We start from the raw sequence: 23314 nt of genomic DNA, 5'->3' as shown, positions 1-23314 counted from the left end.
AAATGTATTTCTGCACAGACACAGAAGAACAAAAATAGCGCTCTCATTTCTTGTTGGATGTCCATGGCCAGGATATTCCTGTCCACATGAATAAAGTCCTTACTAATTTAGAAAAGCATGTCTCATATATCTCTGTATATAAATCCTGCCTCTGAGGTGATAGCTAAGCAGCAGGATGTTTTAGCGCACCACCTGCGGCAGCTGCCGAGCCACCTCCCACCGCATTAACCGAAAGACATGGGTGGTCTCCAGACAGCAGCTGTAGTCATGCAGGCAGAGCAGCTGACACTGCACCGCTAGCTCTACTTACAGGGACTTGGAAACGCGTAATGCTATATTAGTAAGTAAAGCCTCTAGTTAGGTTAACTTAAAGTAGCTTTTAATCTTCGCTAATGAAAATCTGCAGTTATGATCCTAAGTCTTTTTCCTGTTTTCCAAATACTTCTGCAGCTTTGGGTGCAATCCAACACCCATTCACTTAAAAGCAAAGAAAAAAACCTGACTCAGAACACCACTTCTGCTGACAGTCCCGCACCGGCCCCAGAGGCTGCCCGACATGGGAGGAATCCAAAACTCGACAGGGGCTTCCCCGATCAGCCTAACACTCCTGCCATACTTGCGTGAGTCTCCTGTACGAGCCACCAGCAGCGCAGAGTCAGCAGGCACTGTGCATCAAGCTCTGCCATGGGATGAGGTGTCCACAGTTTTTCTCCTCTGCCGGGCTCGAAGCGCTGCTGTCACAGCTCAAGCACTCCTGCCCGTAGCTCCTTCCCTTCTAAAGCAATTTTGAGTTTTGCACAACTGGAGTCTCAGGTTCCAGTTTTTACAGTAGCAGAAGTTATATACTCGTGGGCTGGCAAAAGACTAATTAGCTTTGTCGTGTTTTCACTCTTCTGCTTAGCCAGAGCAGAGATGAGCCTCCAAGCAAAATAATCTGCAGCCTCAGGGGACCTTTGGATTTGGCACTTGAGCTTCGCTCCATAAGCATCTCTTTTGCCAGCGTGTCTGAGCTAGAAATAGCAAATCCGGACATGACAGCTGAGGAGAATGAGAGCAGGTTAGGAAGCACTAATGACTGCAGTTCACTTTCAGGCTCTCCTCATACCTGAACGAACTGAGTAACAAGTTTTGACTGGAGTACTGTTAATGCATCCGTGGCTTTCCCTCTTCTGCAGCCCCGAGGCTGCCTGGCCCGGGAGCAGCGCGTGGCGCAGCTCTGCTGCTCGTGTGGTTTGCCTTACGCTGGGAAGATTTGTGCAATTTGTTAAGTAGGTTTAAAACTGCTCGGCTCTGCAGCCTCAGGAGGGCCAGCATGTGCTTGGAGACTGCCAGCGTGGGGTGATGGCATTACGCACGGGGAGTGACTGTAGAGTGGTCCCCGCACGGGGTCGAGCCTCTTCAGGGTGAGCATCCACAAGTCTCTGAGTTAAACCCACTTTCATTAAAGCATCATTGTGTCCTTATGTCATACCTAGAAAGACAGCGACAGGGAGGAAACCCGACTTAAAGCTCTTCAGGAAGGCACCACCTCCGTGGGTGAGGCGGGACCTCTGTGCTCAGGTCCTGAGGTAACACTTCGGCAGGCCAAAAGAAGCCTGTTTAATGAGGTCCTGGGGGCAGGGTGCCTCTTGCCAGCTCCTCATGACTGAACTGACTGCACCACAAACAGGCAAACCCCATCAGCCTCGCACAGTCAGATATCGCTGCTGGGTCTGGTGCTGATTTACAAAGATCAGCTGTTCTGGGTTAAGCGATCGCATATGGGAACTTGTCAGGAACTTCCTTGAAGTAAGCCCTAAAGTAAGTTACATCTTCATGGGAAAAAATGTTTAAAAATAAAACCATATGAAGAAGCATGCAGAAATAAGGGCTGGAAGTGGAAAGACAGCTCTGTTTTTATTTTGCTATAACTCATTGTCTGCATCTGGTAAATAAAAAGTAGGAAGAAGCAACTACTAAAAGTAAAGTTACTATTTCAGGAGTGAAGAAAATTGAGATTATTCCAAACTTAGCATCAAAGATTTTTGTTGATCTTAAAATTATTTCTTCTTCTTTTTTTTTTTTTTTCTTTTTTTTCTCCTCTGTCTGGGCAGTAAAACTTAAGGGGTTTTCGCCTTAATTTCTGTTTCTACAGTTGTGAGAAATTGTTATGATGGGGCAGGCAGTGGAAATAGCGTAAGCTAGAGTTGTCATCAGTCTCCCGTGGCCATGAGTATTTCAGTATCAAGTTTTCACCTGTACTAGATCAGAGTGGATCCTTTGTGTGGGTTGGCGACTCCAACTTTGAGACTTTGAGAAAATGTGTTGGCTTCGGAGCAAGTGTAATTCTATCTTTGACCATAAGAAAAGTATTGCGTGGAAATGTGACTCTAGCACAGCTACACTGTCAGTAAGCTATAGTAGGAGAGAAGCTGTGACACAATTCATCATACATGAATTGTATATGAAGGACATCAGTCCATATGGTTTGTTCTTGCCCTGGTGCTAAGGGAGCAGGGAGTGATTTTTGCTGAGTCGTTAGTAAGGAACTGCGGTTGCGGTTTACAAGGGAGTTGACGGAGGCTTCTCAGGAACGATGGGCTTGTGGTTCATGGAACGTTGTTTGATTCATGGTGGCAGGCAAGGTAGGGAAGAAATGGCTTCTGCTGGGCAGGCCCAGGCTCGCCCTTCCTGTAGCTGATTTCCCAGCTTTCACACCTCTAGGGAAACGGCCCAGGTATATCGGCTCACAATGTCAAAAAATAATTGCTAGCCACTTATAGCCTCTGTGCTATTCCAGTGTGTTTTGCATCAAGATTTGGTCTGAAGTTTTTTCACAATCAACAAGGGCGAAGGAAAACATTTTGAGAAGCTGGCAGAAACATGCTAAGAATTTAGCAGGAAGCTGAACACTGTATTGCCATAGAAGTGTATGAACTGAGATATTTTTATAAGTAGGAGGAAATGAAGCTTATGTTTTGTGGGTTTTAAAAATAAGCTGCTGTTTCTCCCACATATTGCACACAAATAAAAGGTCAAGAAAGTTAAAATTAGTCACATGTGCACAAACTGGCACACACAATTTCATCCACAGATATCTGGGTCTGATACAGTCATTGATAGCTAAATAATATCCCTGCCCTCTTAAGGTTTGTATAGCTTAGTGGTCCCATTTTTTTACTTCTCTCTTCTAGTTGCAATGAAGGTGCAGCCTACACAGATCTGCAGCTCTGCCTAGAGTGGAAGAAGGCAAAGGTCGGCTATGAGAGCAGATGGATGGAGGTGGTTCAGCCGCCTGGCTGGGATGCTCCTGGAGTCCACACGCCTTCTCGAGAGACTCCTGCAGAACGCAGACTGGAAACCAAGGCTGCCCCATTTTCACCTAAACACTCGAGCTGCAAACAGTAGGGGATATGGCATGGCAGCTACAGACCCTTTCCCGAAAAGTGGTTAATGTTCCTTGATTTCACATTTTTAAAGATGAAAATTGTAATCTTCCATTTATTATAGTATTGTGATTTCATGTTGTTGTGACTTTATACCTACTGTATTCTGCATGATATTTCGGCCTTATTTAACACATTGAGAGTTTAGCTGTTAATACAGGAATAACAGATCCAGGCTCCTTCTAAAGCAGACAGCTATGCTATTTAATACCATTGATAATATTACAAAAATTTTATCAAAAATCCAATTCGAATTATTTTAAAAGTAATTTTTCCGCTTGAGAACTTGTTCCATGGAAAAGTTCAAATGTGTCTTTGATTCTTGTGTCCCCTCTGCTCCTGTCACCCTCTCAGTCTGTACCAAGCTTGATCTTAGTCCCTCTTACTGTTACTAAACCCGCTGCTTTCTCAAATGGGCATCCTGCCAGGGCACCTTTCTCAAATTTCCGCTCTATGTGTCCACAGGTTCTGACTTTTCATCAGTAAAGTGCTGTAGTCCATAAAAGTACTTTCTGCAATTATACTTTTTTCTGTTTTAACCAATCCCGTTCCCCATGTTGAGTTTCTTCTCTGTGATATTCCTGTCCTCCTTGGTATGTACCAGTCTCCCAGTGTTGCATCACCAGCACACTACAGCAGCAAGGGCTTTATAAGGCATCTTCCCTGACCGGACGCGGAATGAGATGGAGCCCACCACTACTCCTAAAGGCACACTCTGTTTAATGTCTTTCCAGTCCGATTCGTCTCATTTTGGCAAAATTTCCAACCGATTCTTTCCTTATGGTACTGCCACTGGTTTCCTCCAAGCTAATTATTTCCCATATATTCACTGAAGTCCAGGCACATTAGCACTATTGCATTTCTTCACATGTTCAAAAAATAAACACACAGCAACACCATCTTCAACATTCGTTCAAGGATTGGTTCAATGAGTTTGATACAACCGATCACTATTAATCACATGCAGTATTTTAATCTTATTTTTCTTTATAAATATTTTTCATTATTTTACGGTAAACTTATCCTGGTCTCTGTGGTAATGGCATACCAGTCAGTGGTATTTTTCCCTTTATTTTTCCCTTTTTTTTGTAGATGGAAGTTCTACTTTTGTTTTTCCTCTGTCACGAGGCATCTTGGGTTTGACCCTGTGCCAGTTGTTTTAATATTCTGGATGGAGATTTCTTGTGTGAACACATAAATTTCAGCCTTGGATGAACCTTGAATATGGTAATTTTAATTTCTATAGTCACAGTTCATTAGCCAACCATGGTTTTGTCCCCATATTCTACTTTATCATCTTTATTAAAAATGCAGGCACATGTTACATTTCATTTTGGGGCTTAAAATGCTTTAAACTTTATACCATCCTTACTGTATAACAGTTCTGCTTCATTTTTTTCCTGCTTATTTTTTCTATTTATTTGGCTGATGATCCTTTTAGAATGCATGTGTTAAATTGAATTTGCAAATTCGACCTGAACTTGTATTTTGGCAACCTTCACTTTACTTTATAAATTAGGTCTTTGTCCATTGAAACTCGAATACTTTCTTTTCCAGCCTGTCTCTATTTACCTGGGATCTAATTTAAACAAGGCTCATAAGCGCAGCAGAGCTATCATTCTGCATATATTTGCTGAAAATCTGCACTTATTATACAGAAGCAGCTGAATATATTCTTCATTTTGAAAATGAAAATCAATAGGATATTAGCAGGAGCAGGTGGCTCTAGAAGAGGCACAGAGGAGCTAAAAGCTTTTTATATGCAATTGGTGGATACCATTTCATTGACATTAAGTATAAACAGAAGAAAGTAAAAGCAACCTTAATTTTTTTTAATCTTGTTGATGGACAAGGGCATTTAAAACTTTTGCTCATCAGAATAAAGCAAAACACATATCAAACAGAAGAGCTTTCAGAATGCAAATTTAAAGCTCTTGTAAACAAGGAATATCTGTCCTCTCAGTCCACTAGGGAGTTAAATTTCTAATTAATATTTTTGCAAGTGTTTTCTAAAGCCTTTTGCTAAAGATGAAAAGAATTGCCGGTGTCACATTTGGAATACAAATGGAGTGATACAAGCTATATTATGTAAGCTGATGTTATGTCAATTTTGTTAAAATTGGTAAAATTTTCTAAAAAATTTAGTCCTCTTGCTAAAAAAAAAAAAAAACAAAACCAACCCCCCTCGTCTACAGTTATGCATGCAAACACTAAAAGGATATATATATATTTTTTTTTTCCCCCCAGGTGACTAATACTGGGCATAAAAATTTATTATTATTTTATAAAATTGATCATAATAAGTATTTTATGCCTGACAGAATGGACTCAGCATTTAGGCCCCAAATGATTTATGCCAAAATCCTGTCAGCTGCAAAGGTATTGCTCATTTTTATACCTGCAAAAGCCTAAAGACAAACAGAGAGGCAAGTTTTGAGGCTTGCGTATTCACTGAGAAGTGAGACAGTTGTAAACAGAGACACCAAAATTAGTCTCTTTTTTTACTGAAAATACTGTTTACCCTCCCCAGTACTTGCTTGCAGCTGCTGGATGTTGGCTAAGGACACGAGTCTTATCCTTGCCTGACCTCCCAAGGGTAGTGCTGGGCTTTACCAGCGCCCTCAAGCCAGTGGACAAAGTTGTGTGCTCAGAAGCTGGACCTTCCCCCGGTACCAGGAGTTACTAGAATAACTCCTCAGAAAAGTAACTCGTTAGCAAATTGTCAGAGGTGTGAAGACTTGCACCTTTCTCACGGTACCTGAGATGACTGCCTGCTTCCTACTAAAATGTGCAGCAGTCAAAGAAATTATTTTACTTGATATTATGTTTATGTATTTGATTGAAGTAGTCACAAACAGATCGGACATTGTCCTTGAGAAATTTGTTGTTTATGGCTCTGGTCATCTGCTGTGATAGATATATTAAAATTCAAAAGAAAAGTCTTTAGAAACAAGGTTTTTGAGAACAGGCCAGTAGAAAAGTCAGCAACTGAGACATAGCTAAGGGCATCTGAACAAAGTACATAACAAAATAAGGCACAGAAGGAGTGATATATGAAATCTGTGGCATTCTTATTAAAAGAGAGAAAAAGGGCTGTGATCTGCTTTTGTCTCTGTGTCCTTAGAAGGACTTTTCCCATAGCCCATGTGCCAAGACCGTGTGATTTCTTATGCCACACCTGAGGCAATGGGACACTCCTCCTGCCTGAGGCCTCTGGACGTTACTCTAGCCTTAACCGTTGGCGTTAGGCCCAACGCTGACGTTCACTGTCTGTGAGCCTGAGTAAGCAATTTGAATGCATCTGAATCTAAGTTCATCACACTATGAACTGGTGAGTATTAACTTTGTTGGCATCACAGAGAGCTTTCCGCCCTTTCAGTTTCATGCAAAATATGATATAAAAATTTGTCATATTTATACTAACGACATAAGGACTTTAGATAGATGGAGTGGTCATAGAATAAGTAAGCATAAACCTAACCTTATTCCTTTCTTTGGGAAACTTTTGTTACCCATCTTGCATACTGCAACCTCTCCTGCTCTTTTACTTAATATCACATCAGCAACTTTTCTGGTCCATACAGTGAAGAGCAGTTAAGATCATCCATTTCTCTGCCAGCTTTTTCACTTATACTTGAGGCTTCTACAGTTTTACTTAATGATTCATATTCAATTTTTGTTGTTTAAAGCCTGGTCTGCCAAGTTCTTTTCCTTCTTACTTGGCTGTTTGCCTCCAGCCTGCTGACCTGTACTTCGGCATGCATTTTTTTCTGCACCATTGAGTGCACCGGACTGAGGAGCTGATGCATCAGCTTTTCCACAAATATCTTTGTTTCCTCCTAGCCCTTTTCTGTTTTGGTGTTATTGCATAGTGTTGCCGCTCCGAAAGTTATGAAAGGTTAATCACGTATGACAATACAGGTATATCAGGCAGAAATGTTAACTAGCCTATTGCTTGCTCATGCATACACTAATTATATGTAACATTATATGTACATGACAGTTATGCTTCACTAATGCCTGATCAGCATTGCAGAGGAAGTGGAGAGAAAATAATTTACAGGGTGGTGGATTTCTTATGACAGATTTTAGCTTGCCTTGCACTCAAAGACTTCAGAGAGATCATCCATCCTTTAGAGATCCAGGGACAGAGGTGATGATGGATTTTGAAACTTTATCAACAATTTTTGTGCCCCAAAGCAGCCTGGAAGATATTTGCTGCACACTGGGGTTACCAAGCGCCACCGGGCTGTGCTGGCAGCCCCGCTGGGTTGGACGCATCTGTTGGGTGGTGATTCAGGCTCTGTGCATTGGAAGAAAATGGCACGAATACTTTGTTCAGATACAGTCAAGCCAATGGGTTTGAGCCTGGTCAGATCTAGGGACTTAAAGAAAGTTTGGCTTAAGCATGAGTTTAATGACTCAGAGTACCAAGGTGATGGGGAATCCATCTTTCAAAACAAAAAAAAAAAACCCACAAAACCAACAAACTGGTCTAGGAGAGGATTGTGAATAAGCCAGGATAAAAACTGAGCTGCAAAGCAAGAAAGTGTCTTGAGGTTTCTCTGTGACATTGATGCCTGAGGCAAAGGTGGAGGCAAAAACTGCAGCCTGGTGATTTCTATAAAGGTTACATAGGTCCAATATCTGCAGTGGTTTCTGATCCATCATGGGGAAAGCAGATCCTTAAGAAGAAAGCTTGGATCATGGAGATTATTGAGTCAGGAGATCAAGAGAAGAAGCTGTAGGGTTAAATAAAAACATATAAAACTATAAAAAGAGCAGTGGTATGTAGCATATGAAGCAGATGCAGTGATTAAAATAAGGGCGGCAGATCAGTCTGAAGGACATGTCTGTCACTGAGCAGCTCAAACAACCAGCTCTTTGGAAGGTTTCCCCAGCGTAAATATTACATCTCACTGGAGCAGGAATTGCCAAGCCTGTAAGACACAAGCAAGTTCAGCATGAAAGAGGCACGGGCCTGCCCTGGCGAGGTGGAGCGCCAGTCAGGCAGTCCATGAGTGGCTAACGACAGAGAGAGATGCCCCCATTCACGTGAAACTGGGGGCAGCCTGGCACTCGTTTTTCCACACGGCGAAGCGTGGGTGTGACACTGGGGATGTACACGGGGAGCTGCAGCGCTGACAGTCCTCCCTGTGAATCCCTGCCTGGCCCAGGTTCGGGTGCCTGAGGAGATCGTGCACGTTTGCAGGCTTGGTATGCTGTGGCCAAATATCACAGTGCAATGCTCTGAAAGGAAGTTCTGCTCAAGAGAGACAACTTTTGGTTAAAAAAGCAATCGGGTTTGATGCAGAAGTAAATATTGAACCTCCTGTGCTGAACAAAGAGACAGTAAGGTGAATCTTTTGGCATGAAATTCTCTGGGCAAGTCTACCTTTGGTGTGCTTTGGTGATAGTTCTATAAAATCTGTAGGAAATGTCCTTATAGCCATTTTGAGTACCTGGAAGTATAAAAGAATAGTAGCAGCATTAGTAATAATAAGCTATGAATCGATTGGCAACTGCTGGTTTTTTTCAATGATTTGCAAATAGATAGCACAGCGATATTATCACTGTTTAATGATCTTTTATTTTTGATATAATTTTTTCACTAAAAATATTAATTTCTACACAGGAACATTATAAAAAGCAGCAGAATATCTACACTACTTACCTTTCCCTTGCTTTTGTTTTGATTCACTCCCTGCACTAGTGAAGTTGTCAGTCAGGTATGTGTAACAGCACCTTCTAGGCTTAGCTAGCCCAGAACTGCAAACATTTCACAGTGAGCCTAAAGGACCCTGCTTTAGGTTTAGATTGCTAGCAAACAGATTAAAAAATAACCTTCCTGCCAAGGGTCCGTAATTCTTCTTTGTCACAGCTCTTATCTACTTTTCCACCTTGTTTTCTATTTCTTTAATAGAAAAGCTTTTCTTTCTTAGAAGTTTTTCCTGGTTCTATTTCCTCTAGTTAATGATTATCATGCTGTTCTTCAGTAGATTATGTGTCTGTTAAAACACTGTAGAGAGACTTGGACTTTCTTACTATGTTTGTTGAGCCATTCCAACAAGCAGACTGAATTTGTTTGACGTGTAATGTCACTGAGATTGCTAAAAATGTATTATTCTCAAAATCCAATGAAATTTGTTTGCCTCACCACTCTGTTCAGATCTGAAACCTTTTAGACCAGTGCTGAGCTATGTGAATCAGTTCTTTTTTCCATGTTTTGGAAACTTTATAATCTTAGGGTACTCTGAGCTGTCAATGAAGCAAGCTGACAAGAAGATTAGAATGACTAAACGATTTGGCAAGCATATCACAGAGATCAAAACAAGAAAGCAATAACAACAACCAAACGAGACTATGCTGTGGATCTTAGTCTCTGTACGTTACACTTGGAAACCAAAGTTTCTTTTGGCATTCCAGATTCAATACGCTCCTCAGAGATGCTTGCTGCATTAGATCCCACGTCTGTGTGGATGTATCTATCTATCTATCTACTATTGTGCCCCCTTTAGAAAGCTGCTATTTTCCTATCGTGTCTTTATTTTGATATCTACTTTTTTAAACAAGTTGTTTAGGCACTGAAGTAAGCGTAGACGAATGCTTAGCTATTTAAATATATTGGCAGTGTTTGTTTTTGAAGCGCTTGGCAAGACATTTATTTTCCTTTAAAATACTTTGCTGGTCTAAACAGTCGGCACATGCATTCAATTTTAACAGCTTTTCATACTGGTGTCTCAAAAGGCAGCAAAACATATTTTTAAAGTATTTTTTTATTAGACTTTGGGTTAACTGTAGTCCCTTCTGATGTTTACACACATATAGCACCAACAGTATATGTTTTTGCAGTACTTAAAAAAGTAGGGTTTGTAATGGTATAGTCAAGGACAGCCTGTAAACACTGTCGGCATTGTATGAATAAGATTGCAAGCAGTAATGCCGGAGAGGATGTGACTTGGCAAGCTGAGGCTATGGTGGAGTAGTAGCCCATGAAGTGGCTCTGAGTGAGGCAGGGACTATGTAGTGCCTTAAAATGATTTTCTTCTTCTCCTTCCTTTCAGTCAACATGCCGTCGTATAGAAAGACAAGGATTTGCCTTCGGAGGAAAATATTGTGTCTCTGTTTTCCTTATAGAGAATATGTTTCTCATTTATTTCAAAATATATGAGACATGGCACACTGTCTCACTCAGCTCACCATCTGCTAACCTGCCATGGAGCTACTATGACTCACAAGCTACAGAGAATGTGCCGATATTTTAGCGCTTCAGCAAAAATGTATATACTATTACACTTGTCAGTGGTACTGTGCCCAGGCATGGGTCAGACAACGGTTTCCTCTACGCCCAGCAGTCCTTTAGAAGGAGAAAGGCCAGGGCGTTTGATCGCTGCGCTCCAAAAACTTGTTACGGGTTGGGCTACATCAAATCCAAAACAGGGAGGAGGGAAACAAAACAAAACCTTCCCAACCAGGGAATATACTGTCCATCTGCAAACTAGTCCCAGTTCTTTTAACATACCATCAGTTTAGCAGCACTTTTTAGAAAAATGAAAACTTTGGGGTTTTATTATAAAACTGAAATAACCAAGATTTCCTGTAGACTTTGTTTTCCTAATTTTGCCACCGTTCAATTAGGTGACAGTGGAAATTTTCATCTCTCCCAGGCACCTTTCTGGAGGAGCATCTTTCCTTCCCCTTCTTCGTTTGTCCAGTCTATTTAGACTTTAAAGTGATGGGAGACTGACTGCCTTCTATTGCGTGGCCACGGCTTTGCCCAAAGGGGTTTCTAGTACCACCTGGAGCCCTTTGACCTTAAGACATAGTGTTCACTGTGGTATTTCTCTGTAACAGAAGCAATTAGCTGACCTTGAATGTGAACTCGTGATAGAGAGGGACTCCCTGGAAGATAGGCATACCTGCTTTAATATTATGTGTCAAATATTTCTGTTTAGATTCTTGTGGCGTATTTAATCAATGAGGATTATTCACAAGAAATAACAAGTAACCCCTTTACTCCATACCTAGGTTAAATGATTCTCACTTTGAGAGTGAAACTTTTGGTAAAAAAATTATACCTGAATTTTAATTTATTTTAATCATATTTTTGTAAGCCTAGAGCAGGCCACTTCTGTGCAATTTCTAAAAAAAAAAAAAGTTTTTATAATTAAAAAAAAATAAAAAAAATCATTAGGAACAAATGTTAGACAGCCTAAGTTGTAAACAGCACCGTGAGAGCTATGCAATGCATCAAAGCTTCCTCTGTGTCACTCATTTGCCCCTTTCCTTTTACTGACCTCACAAATTCTAAGATACTCTGCAATATAAAGCTCAGGATTTTCTATAGTTTGTAAAGGATTCGTGAACAATCAGCGAGACTGACTTAAAGCACTTCAAAGCGACACTATGATGGACTACAACGCCAGGACACCATAACGGACTATACTGGACCGTAACGGTAGGAAGGGGTGAGAGTTTGCTCAGCAACTAGGGGAAATGATAGGCAAAATAATGGCAGGTGAACAAGGCAGAGAGCAAAACTTCATCATCTAATTCAGCATTCAGTTTATGTTTTGAAACACCAGTGTTTATTGGCTGCACACTGCCTAATTCTCTTTTGACACATTTTGTAGGTTTGCATGTGTGTTACAGAGCCTTCCAGATGAGGGGGGGGCTTAAAGGTGTGCTAGAATTGCTTAATGAGAAACCTCCCACTTTTCATTTTCCCTTTAAGGTGTCAGGAAAGCTTTTGCTGGAACTTTTCTGAAATTCTCTATAAAAAGAAAGTCTTTGGTGAAAGTAGTCTCAGAGACAAAGGGTTGGGATAGTTGCTGTCTCCGTTCGGGATGATAACACTTCGAAGCAGCACACTGTCCCAAAGTTCCTCGGTTCCTTACAGTAATGATACAGCCAGCCATGGCTATTATAGGAGCCATTGTATAAATCTAAGCGTTCTCTGAACGAAGTAGTCTCTGCTTTTGTCAAATAACAAAACTGATTGTAACTGTAATAGGTAAGTGAAGAAGGATGGAGGCATACACTCGGCGTTTCACTGGGCTTCAGCAGCCTTGGCTGCTGGCTCCAGCATCGGCACAGTCAGGTACGCTGCCTTTGGGGGGCTGAAATTCTGGGACGACTTTCACATTGGAATAGTATAATAATGGAGACTTTTCATCTTTTGTGTAAATGTTTTCATAAAAGTGTTCTACACCAATATAACTTGGTTAAAATTTAGTGTGAGTAACACTATTGCTAATGTACCAATACTCCTGTTACCCATGTAATGGAGGGTCAGGGATCTGGATTTGCTGTCTGATTGGACTTCATCATCTTTCCTTCATTAGCTCTCAGGGAAATATATCACTCTGACAGGGGCAGAAACCACAGAAGTCTGCTCTGCTTTGTCCCTCATGTCCTTTGTGATGAAATTACATGTATGCCCTGGCTCAGTTTATTCACTCTGCGTCAGTCAGAAGCAGCCCTGGCTTGTTACGTTTCATAGCGTGATATATGAAATGTGCAAAGCAAGTTTGTTCCCTAACAGGACCTCCACAGACAGCTACATTTTCAAAGACTGGGAGGGCTATTACACAAGATCATTAAAAATATTCTGTTAAATAAACACATTACTTTGTGACCTATGAGCTATTCTCTTTGAAAAACAGCCCAGTTGAGACATAAAGCCAATTAAATAAGACCCATTAAGAAACACATGACATGCAAAAATACATCGCAGGGTTTTGTTAATACTGTTAGTAACCCTGTGCTATTGCAATACTAAAGGATGCTCAGTTTTTCCTGATCAGTTATTCAGGAAGCCTCACACATTACTCATCGCTTTCAGCATGTGCTGTGAAATCCATAAGCTGCAGGTCACTTGCCAGTGTGGGCTACTTGAGCACGTGGAGGAAGGTTTGCCTAATTTTGGTTCTCCTCTTTCCCGAGGAAATTGCTCAGTGGGCATGTCTGGCTCTCGAGAGAAAAACGAGACCTAAGGACAATGTGAAGGGTGACAACTGAGGTGGACTTTGTCTATATTAAGTAATGGAGAACTACTAAGAACTACAACATTTTGGGTTTTTTGAGGCATTAAAAGACATTTAAAAAAGGCTAAAACTTCAATAATTAAAAGACAATACGTTTTATGATATCTTTTTGATGATAGCTTTGCTTAACAAACAAAAGGAAAGAAGAATTTTAAAGATATGGAGGAACAACCTGGGAAGATAGAACACCATATCTGGAGAATAAGAAAGTAGAAGTTAGGGTGAAAAAGAAAGCAAAAGGTAAGAAATAGGGCTTTGATAGTCATTTATGTTCAGCTTGTCTGCGATAATTACAGAAGAAAATCCCAGGAGCAATTCTTTAGCAGATTAATACAAATCCTTATTTCAAACGGCTTCATTTTTCAGAGCTGCTACGTCACCCGTTTTATTAAACCAACCTTTCTCCTGGGTATGCGGCAAATATTGCTTTCTCTAAAACCCTACAGCATTTGCTGGAGTAGTGGAAGCTGCTTCCAGATAGTGTAATCTTCCCTTGAGAAACATACAATTCATGATGCATGAAATGCTCGGTGGGAGAAGGATTGTGTCTGTAACGCAAGATGGAAGCAAATGCAGACCCGGGTCGGACCAGGCATGGTGTCAAAGAGCAGGACAAAAGCGTGTTTGTGGCTACCACAATCATATCAGTACCTAGTAAGTGTGACAGCATTTGATATTGCATTGAAATAGAAGGTCACGGGAACAGTTTTCAAGTTTGATATTGAGTAAAATCTCACTGGCTGGTTCAGTTTTCAGGCAGAAATTTATTGAAGCCACGTTACACAACTCAATCTGCCACCAGTCCCTTAAGGAATCTGATTTACAAAAGGGCGTAAGTGTGAAAAAATTATGATTTGTGTATAAATGCCTGCTTTGAAACCCACAGTAGTTGATGGGAGTCTTCATTTCCACTGTGATGTAATTCCTGAAACCATAGTATTTTTTAAATTACTGTTTGCTCTGTTCAAAACTCCCCCCACAATAATAGAGACATCAAAAGGGCTAAACTAGGAAAGAATCTAACCATTACGCTAAAACTATGGGAGCTTTCTTCCAAACCAAGAAGTGTTTATTACCAAAGGTTTATAATGTCTACAGGAAAGGTTTAAAATAAATCAAAACTTATATATTTAGGTCCTTGCAAACAGCTGCAAATTTCTTTTGTACGAAGCCTGGTTCACTAGACTAGGAAATCCAGGCTGCTGTACCCCAGCTCCACTCTACTTGCTGATATTTAAACCTATGCTTATTTAATCAACACATTTAAATGGAAAACCAAGGGCTCCGCTAAATGATAGAATTGGTTCTGAAAACGTATGTTCTAGATTAAAAACCAGAATTAGCTACTTGCTCCCATATTTACGTTCTGACAGTGTCTGAGTGATACTTGGAAGCACACTAAGTGCACAAGGGCTGGATATCTCACCAACGTCACGTTCACCATGACCATAAAATGTCAACATTAAAGTCCAAAATGTTAAGATAAGCCCCCAAAATGGCAATATTAACATTATAATATATTAATATTATATTCACATAGTATATTTAAAGTTCCAGAGTCCTCATTTTTATATAAACCAAAACGGTATTCGACACGGTGGTTTTGATCTAACTGCATGCACTTTAGCATTTGGATACAGACTTTTGACCCTTACATACAGTCGCCTTTATTTTTTGGGCAGAGAACAGACTCCGTGTGACCTCATTCCAGGAGCACTTAATGCTGAAGTCATAAAACTAAAAGTGAGCTTTACAGCAGAACACACATAGTACACACACAAAGGTACATCACAATGTGTTTTGCTTTTGCACAAGAAACAAATCATTTGCAAAGCAAGCCACACAATACGTTTTCAAAACTAGGTTAAATGTGCTTTATACATTCACAGAAAAGACCGAATGTCAAAATAACTTAAATCAGCATATGATTTTTAACACATAAATGAGATCAGATGAATAAGTATTTCGGTGAAAAACTCTGAAACCTTCTATGTTGAAACCAAATAGTGACTCTGTGCCAGTTTGACACGTGACATGTATTTTTACACAGATATTTCTGTGATACATATAAAAAGCCATTTTTGACACCTTATTTAAAAGAAAAGATTTCACTCTGTATGAAACGATTCTGTATTGGGTGAAAAATGGTTTCAAATGCATCCTTGACTTTTCTGTTGGAGCAATGATTTCAGCAGATGGTTGAAATCTTGTCATATATTCCTGTGATTCCATAACCCAAAGGCAGCTCAGGAACCATGCCGCAGTTCAACATCCTTTGAAGCCATTATGAGTTCTTCCATTGACTTCAACAGATTTGGGATTACAACCAAAATTTCATTCTAATGTGAACTACGTTCATACCTCGTTGGTTTTTAGATCCATCCATGATATTTTTTTCTTCCAATACCAATCATAGAACTCAAACTGTAGAACAGATTTCTTATAGCTCACTTCTCCAAGTCAGGTATTTCCATCTCTTTCTGGCTTGCTGTCAGTATTTCCTGAGATGCATTCAAACACTGTTATAAAGTTCACCGACCTCCTCAGGAAAATGCCGAACTCAGCCAGGAGTGCTTTCATCCAGGTGGTATAAATGGGGCCATACACACTTCAAGTTGGATGTGCCCAGTCTTGGAAAAAAGGTTTGGGCATCTATGGTCATTAACTTTTATATGTGGAAAATCATGGAACTGAATACACCTCTATCTCCTGTGAAATTTCCAACTGTAAAATTACTGTACAGCAGAATAGCCATAATAAATTGTTTCCTGTAAAACTTTAGGCCACAATACTATTAACATAAATTATATCCTGTGAGTTACTGCGAAACTGTTCACTAGTCTCTCTGTTGTGAGAGACCATAATGGAAATCCCCTTTCTCCAGAGGAGGAAAAGTCTTGCTTTAAGGCTGTTGTGCAGCAGGATTTGGAATAGGCCAGCACAGGGCAACATATGCCTTTTCTGCTTTTCTAGGGATTTTCTGATATAAAAATCTCCTCTATTTACAAGAAAAACAACAAAACCCCTCTAGATTTTAGACTTACTCCAAAAAATCAAAATCCATAAATACAATGAAAATGTAGACATGTCTGCTCAAGTCTGTTGAACACCTAGAAAAATAGCTCTCAAAGCTAAGGTGTTAGGGAGATTTCCACTATTACAGTGAGTCAGTAGGGTTGTTTTACTCACACAATATTCTGTTTGATCTTTTATGAAGAATGTTGGGAAAATTTTGGCATTTTTTCCATTTTTTTTAATTCTTGCCTTTTTTCCAAGGGCAAATTTGAAAATGAAGTTAGAGACACCAAAGTAGTCATGTTTGTGGAGATACTTTCACGACCATTTGATTATTTTTTTTTAATTGGAAATTAATAAAAAGGAGTGAGTGGGAGAAATGTTTGAACCATTATTTCCGGGAGGAAAAACATGAAAAGTATTAGGAGGGAAAATAATAATTAAAAAAAGCAGCTTGAAAACAGTTGTGGATTATTTTATTTACACACATTGCATTGTTTAAAGTTTCTTTTTTCCTGTGTCTGTATATGGTCCTGATTTTTGCTCTCTTGACAAAAGAAAGAAAAAACCCCCTATGAAAAATTAAAAAAGCAAATCCTCAAACATTCTTCTTATAGTCAGGATTCCCATTTCTATTTTCACATTGTTGAAAGTGAGGGGAAAAAATGAGCACAATATCTGGTCATAAACTTTTGGCATTACTTATGAACATTCTCCACTGATGGCAACACACTGCTCCAGCAGGGACGGGAAGTCAAAGTCCTTGAGTGCTGCACGATTTCCCATGGTTAAAATTTCAGTGTTTTTGCAGTGCAGGAAAATTGCACTGCTATTTCTGCCTCCTCAGGCAATCAGAGAAGGGTTAAAACCTAAGAGCTTATTCAACACTGTTAGCACAGCTAAATCCTACAGAAGAAAGCACAAAATCAAGTTCAGAAAAATACATATAACCACAAAATGGGTGACAGCGGGGATGTACAGGGACTGAGATTTCCTCTCATTTAATACCCAGAGAAGTATTGTCCCCTTCTTTTCAATGCTAGTTCAACCTTTGGCTGTTGCTGTCTTTTTCTGCCTTCTGTAGCCTTGGTCAAGATATGGCTTCCATACACAATACTGTGAGGGTACTCTGGTGAACTTTTCTTTGATATTTCTTCCACTATAAGAAAGAATGACCAACTATAAGAAAGAATTACTGGATTTATTTTTCTATAATGGTGAAATCTGCTTGAAAATGCCCTGGCATGTATAGGAATAATTTATTTTGTTCCAGTTAACATGTGGAGCTATTTGCATTGTACTGCATATTCATTTAGCTGTCATCACTGTGGGTGGGTTTCCATTTTCCACTGCATGTCTGAGTAACGAGTTGCTAGAAGACAGTTGCTTTGGGAACACAGGAAAAAGTGATCTACAGTAGCCATAAAAAAGGCTAGGTGGAAAACTGCCTTACATACAGGTATCGATATTTCATTGCACACTTCAATCCCTATTGATTAATCACTTGTAAAAGTAAAATGCTCTGGTTGAGCTGGCAAGGGCTAGAAATGCCATATATATTGCACACTGCAGTCTTATTGCACTCAGTTACAACCCCAGTGTCCACAAGATGTAGGTCTTACACATCCCATATGGAATTCCTGGCCCGGAATGTGGGTGTCTGCCAATGATAAATATGACACAGGAAACAGATAACAGAAAAATCAGAGACGTGAGGACCACATATCCTGAAATGAAAGTCAAGATGGTATTTCTTAGTGAGAGGTTCCTATTACCAGAGAATAAAAACCAACCCTCCAGGCCCCTAACTGTTGCCAATATTGCAGTGAATCCTTTGGCTGCGTGGTGCTCTCTGTGAATCGCATTACTGCTAATAGGGATGGAACAGAACCAAAATAGTTGTTGTCTGTGCAAAGATTTAATTTTCCATATCCCTTAAGAGGACAAAGTTAAGTATATACATTTAGTTGATTTGAATGGCACTTATGCTACCATTTCTTTTGCTGGGCTTGTCATTTATTGTCTGTGCACACAACGCTTAGCGCATGTGCAATGCCTATTCCTTATTCTGCCTGTGCCACTTGGGCAGTACCATTATACAAATAAATAAGCACTCACCCGGAGTGAAGTTTTTGTAGTAACGGCTTGAAATAGGACAACAAAAGCACTGAAACAATACTTTTTTTCTGAAGGTTCAGAGCGTTTGCTACTTCAGATTTCATTTTAGCTGTGACATTTTAGAGGCCCAGAAAATTGCAGGACAAAGGTTTCTAGTTTTCATGTGGGTTTTGTTGTGGTTTTGGTTTTGGAATAGGTATTCTCAACAACACAACACATATTTGTGAAAGCTGTATGTGGCCAACAGAGCCCTACAGGATATTTGGATTCCTCCCATAACTACATCACTTCCCGGTAAGTCTTCTATATAAACATCTCTCTGTTTGGAAAAGCATTTATTTTGGTCTTCTGTGTTCTTTGCCTTTATGCTACTTGCATGACTGAAAATCTTTCCTGAACCAGGCAAATTACAAAGTGTCATTGGAATGGCTAAATTCCATGGAAAAGGCTCCCAAATAACAGACTTAGAACAACCACAAAATGTTGACAAAAAAATTGCACAAAAGTAGTACCTTTGCTATTCCAGAATAAGCCCTACTGTGCTTAGGAAAGAAGGTGGAAAGCAGAGAAGTGTAACAATTTCCCTCTGCAATCAAACAATCTGTCTCAGTGCTAAACCTTGTTCCATAAAAGTACCACTTTGTTAAAAAAGATTGTTCTCCTCTGCTTGAGATTACGAGTAAGATAAAGTTGAAAAGTAATACTGCTGAGTTAAACCTACTAATTGGGAATAGACAGTCTGGGGTAGGCAAGCTCACTTATCTGTGTTTGCTCGCATTCAGTCCGATAAAGAATGGGGCAGCCCAAGAGCATCTGCAAGCACTCGGTGCCTAAAGGCTTTCTCTCTGGGTGGGTTTGAGCTCTCTTACAAAACCTTATCAGTCTAATAACACTGAGCACTGAGAGGGATGTATGAGAACAAAAAATATCTCCTAAAATCCTCTTAAAGAGAAAATATTAGGAAAGATTGAATGTATTGAACTACGTTTAACAAATATTTTAGAATAGTAATCATGTAAGTAAACAGTATTTCTAATTTTTCAGAGAAATACTATTTTAAATTCAACCAGATGCTGGCTCCTCTGTTTTTGTTTAGCTGTACAGGTTTGAAAAATACAAACTACACATTGAAAAAGATATGACATGCTGAATAGTTACTTGATTTCACTTTGTCTTACCAAAAGATCACCTTAAGCCAGAATTGTATTTTATGTTAGATATTTGTGACTAGTTTCAGACATATCAGAGCTTTTTGGTCATGCTGGTGATTATTTATGCAAAACCATCACATTGCCCCATAGCAGAAGGCACTGGAAGCTGTGCGCTAGAAATGGAGACCCAGCCAACGTGCAGGCATAGTAGCCCCATGCTTTTACCTCACCCAGCAAAAGATGTTCATGGGTATCCAGAAATTATAAGTGGGACATATAACACAGGGCTGCGGTTTCCTTGGCAATGCTGAGACTTATTTAATTTACGTGATGGATGGTTTTGATTATGATCGAAGAAAGAAAGGGATCCAAAGAACAGCCTTGAGTTTGATTCTGAGATATCCAAGCACGTAGTAAACAAACGCTTTCTATGTCTAATTAGAAGTAGGTTTCACTGGTTTTGGCACAAGCATACAAGTAAGAAATGCTCTTCTTGCCATACTTCACTAGCCTACTTCCAGGGAAATTTCTAAAGCTCATATTCATATGAAATGATTTCCTTACACAAGAACTGTACATAAATGAAACTACTGGCTGCTCTGTTGCAACTTATGGATTTTTTTCACCTAAAAATAAATTAAATTGCAGAAAGAAGGCTATAAATTTTTATTTCACAACCCAATAAAAAAATTTATAGCTTACCAGTAGATGTTTATTTTGAACAACGAATAGTAATACATGCATTTTTGTTAAAAATATCCTCCAAGTGGGCTGGCTAAAAGTTATCCAGTTATGACACTAAATGCTTTACATTTGTCAAAGGCGTGAGCTGCTTATGCTTCAAACCCTGCACAGGACAGGTGTTGGCCCTGGCATGGCCCCTGCGGCAGCTGGTCTGGCTCGGTGTCAGAAAGATGACCCATCCTTACAGGGTTTTTGTTCTTGCTTAAGGAGAACTGAACCATGGACGACTCATAATTTAGGTATCAAGACCAATGTCCATTTATACTTTTTGGAGGTCTACTGGTTGTGTGGTTTTGCATCAGGTATGATACGTAACTGGAACATCTGAGCTGTGGAAGGGACTAAATTTCTGTGAGAAGTGAGTATACTTTAACATCTTTCACTTTCTGTCTAGGTCCCACATCTTATCAACTAGTGTATGTCAGCTCGTATCTGACTGTCTGAAGTTGTGCATGCTAGCAAAGTGAATAATTTTAAAAGTAGAAGTTTTCAGTAGGACTTTGTTCTCCCAAAGCAATTCACCAAAAATTTCCTCCCTTCCATGATTAGCCCATGGTTATTTCCGTGCTCTTTTACTATGGGGTGAAGTAACACAGCCTCAATAATGCTCAGACGGTCAGTTAGGTTCTAAGATTGTTGTAACTGTGATATATATCTGGTATTTGCATTGCTTACCTTGTAAGAAAAAGTCACTAAAATATCTTTAACCACACTTCAGACACGACCTTAGAGATTACTCTCTGATTAGTTTACTGACCACTATAATTTAAGTTTGTGTTTCTTGTTAATGAACCTCTCTAAATATCAGCACAAAGGGCTGGTTCGAGACTTGAGGATGTTGAAAGATTTGCTGCTTGATTTTACCTTTGTTCTTTTTCTGATGTGTTCATTTTCCAACGGTTAGAGAGTATTGCAGGTGGGTACATAAGTCTGCATGGACATGATTAAGGATAGAGCAATTGCACGGCACCTGCCTGGCTTCCCTGCACCATGGCAGACCCAAAGGTCACAGTCATAGATGCAAGCCTGAGCAGATACACAAACACTTGCAATCTAATATTGCTACAACTTCTGCTGAAGAAATGAGACCTTTAAGTACTCTGTATATGTCTTAAACTACGTCCAAGATTATAAACTCAAATACTTTGAGATGACAATAGGGCATGTGGATGAAACCTAAGGGTCTGGAGTAAGCAAAATATAAAATTCTTTCTTCTGTCCTTAAAATCTATGAAGTTCTCTGATGCTCAAAAAATAGCAGCCATCCAATGGGATGGTGAGGAAAGGACTCGAAGAGGACAGAAGAAGTGAACATTGCAGCTGAAGAGGAGTAGAGTTGAGGGGCTACCTCAAAGGCAAGTAAAGCTGTGCTGACTCTGGTTGCTCTTTTCAAGCAACCTGAATCAGACCTGGTCACACCTCCTGTGGGCCACCAGCTGCCTTCCTCCACCTGCTTGGTGAGCCAGGCTGGAGAGACAACCCCATTAAAAGTAACAGAATTTTTTAAACAGTTGGCAGCTGGTCACAAGCGGTGTTCCTCAGAGCTCAGTACTGGGGCCAGTTCTGTTTAACATCTTATTCAATGATCTGGATAAGGGGATGGGGTGCACCCTCAGTAAGTTTGCAGATGACACCAGGAATGGCGGAAGTGTTGATATCCTTGGTGGTAGGAAGGCACTACAGAGGGATCTGGACAGGCTAGATCAATGGGCCAAGGCCAACTGTATGAGGTTCAACAAGGCTCAGTGCCGAGTCCTGACTTGGGTCACAATAACCCCAGGCAATGCTACAGGCTTGGGGAAGTGTGGATGGAAAGCTGCCCGGCGGAAAAGGACCTGGCAGTACTGGTCAACAGCCAGCTGAATATGAGCCAGTAGTGTGCCCAGGTGGCCAAGAAGGCCAACAGCATCCTGGCTTGTAGCAGAAATAGTGCAGCCAGCAGGACTAGGGAAGTAATCGTCCCCCTGTACCTGGCGCTGGTGGGGCTGCACCTCGAGTACGGGGTTCAGTTTTGGGCCCCTCACTACAAGAAAGACATCAAGGTGCTGTAGGGTGTCCACAGAAGAGCAATGAAGCTGGTGAAGGGTCTAGAGCACAAGTCCTGTGAGGAGCAGCTGAGGGAACTGGGGTTGAGAAAAGGCCTGGAGAAAAGGAGGCTGAGGGGAGACCTTACCGCTCTCTACAACTACCTGAAAGGAGGTTGTAGCCAGGTGGGTGTCCATGTCTTCTCCCAAGTAGCAAGTAACAGGACAAGACGAAATGGCCTCAAGTTGTGCCAGGGGAGGTTTAGATTGGGTATTAGGAAAAATTTCTTCATCCAAAGGGTTGTCAATCATTGGAACAGGCTGCCCAGGGAAGTGGCTGAGTCACCATCCCTGGAGGTATTTAAAAGCTGTGTAGATGTGGTGCTTAGGGACATGGTTTAGTGGTATGCTTGGCAGTACTAGGTTAATGGTTGGACTTGATGATCTTAAAGGTCTTTTCCAACCTAAACAATTCTATGATTCTATGATTTGTAATCACCTCATCTCTGTGACCAGATCAGCACTGACATGGCACAAGGAAGGGCTCAGTAATAAGACTGAGAAGGGGAACAAGAAGGAGACTGTACCGTTGATAATACAACAGATCTAGATCAGCCTAAAACAGTAACGAAGCTTCATCCTGCGAATGTCTGTGCCCATTTCAGAGGAAGCTGTGCTCTCATAGACTCATGTGGGCTTTGACAAGGTAAAGTTAGTTTGTTCAAGTGCAGAGGAAAATGGATGAGAGAAAAGCTGTGCCTCACTGAGAACAGCATAAACCAACCCCCCCC

The sequence above is a fragment of the Grus americana genome, chromosome 9 (genome assembly GCF_028858705.1).
Source record: "Grus americana isolate bGruAme1 chromosome 9, bGruAme1.mat, whole genome shotgun sequence".
Taxonomy (NCBI): domain Eukaryota; kingdom Metazoa; phylum Chordata; class Aves; order Gruiformes; family Gruidae; genus Grus; species Grus americana.
Note: the sequence above shows the minus strand (reverse complement) of the source record.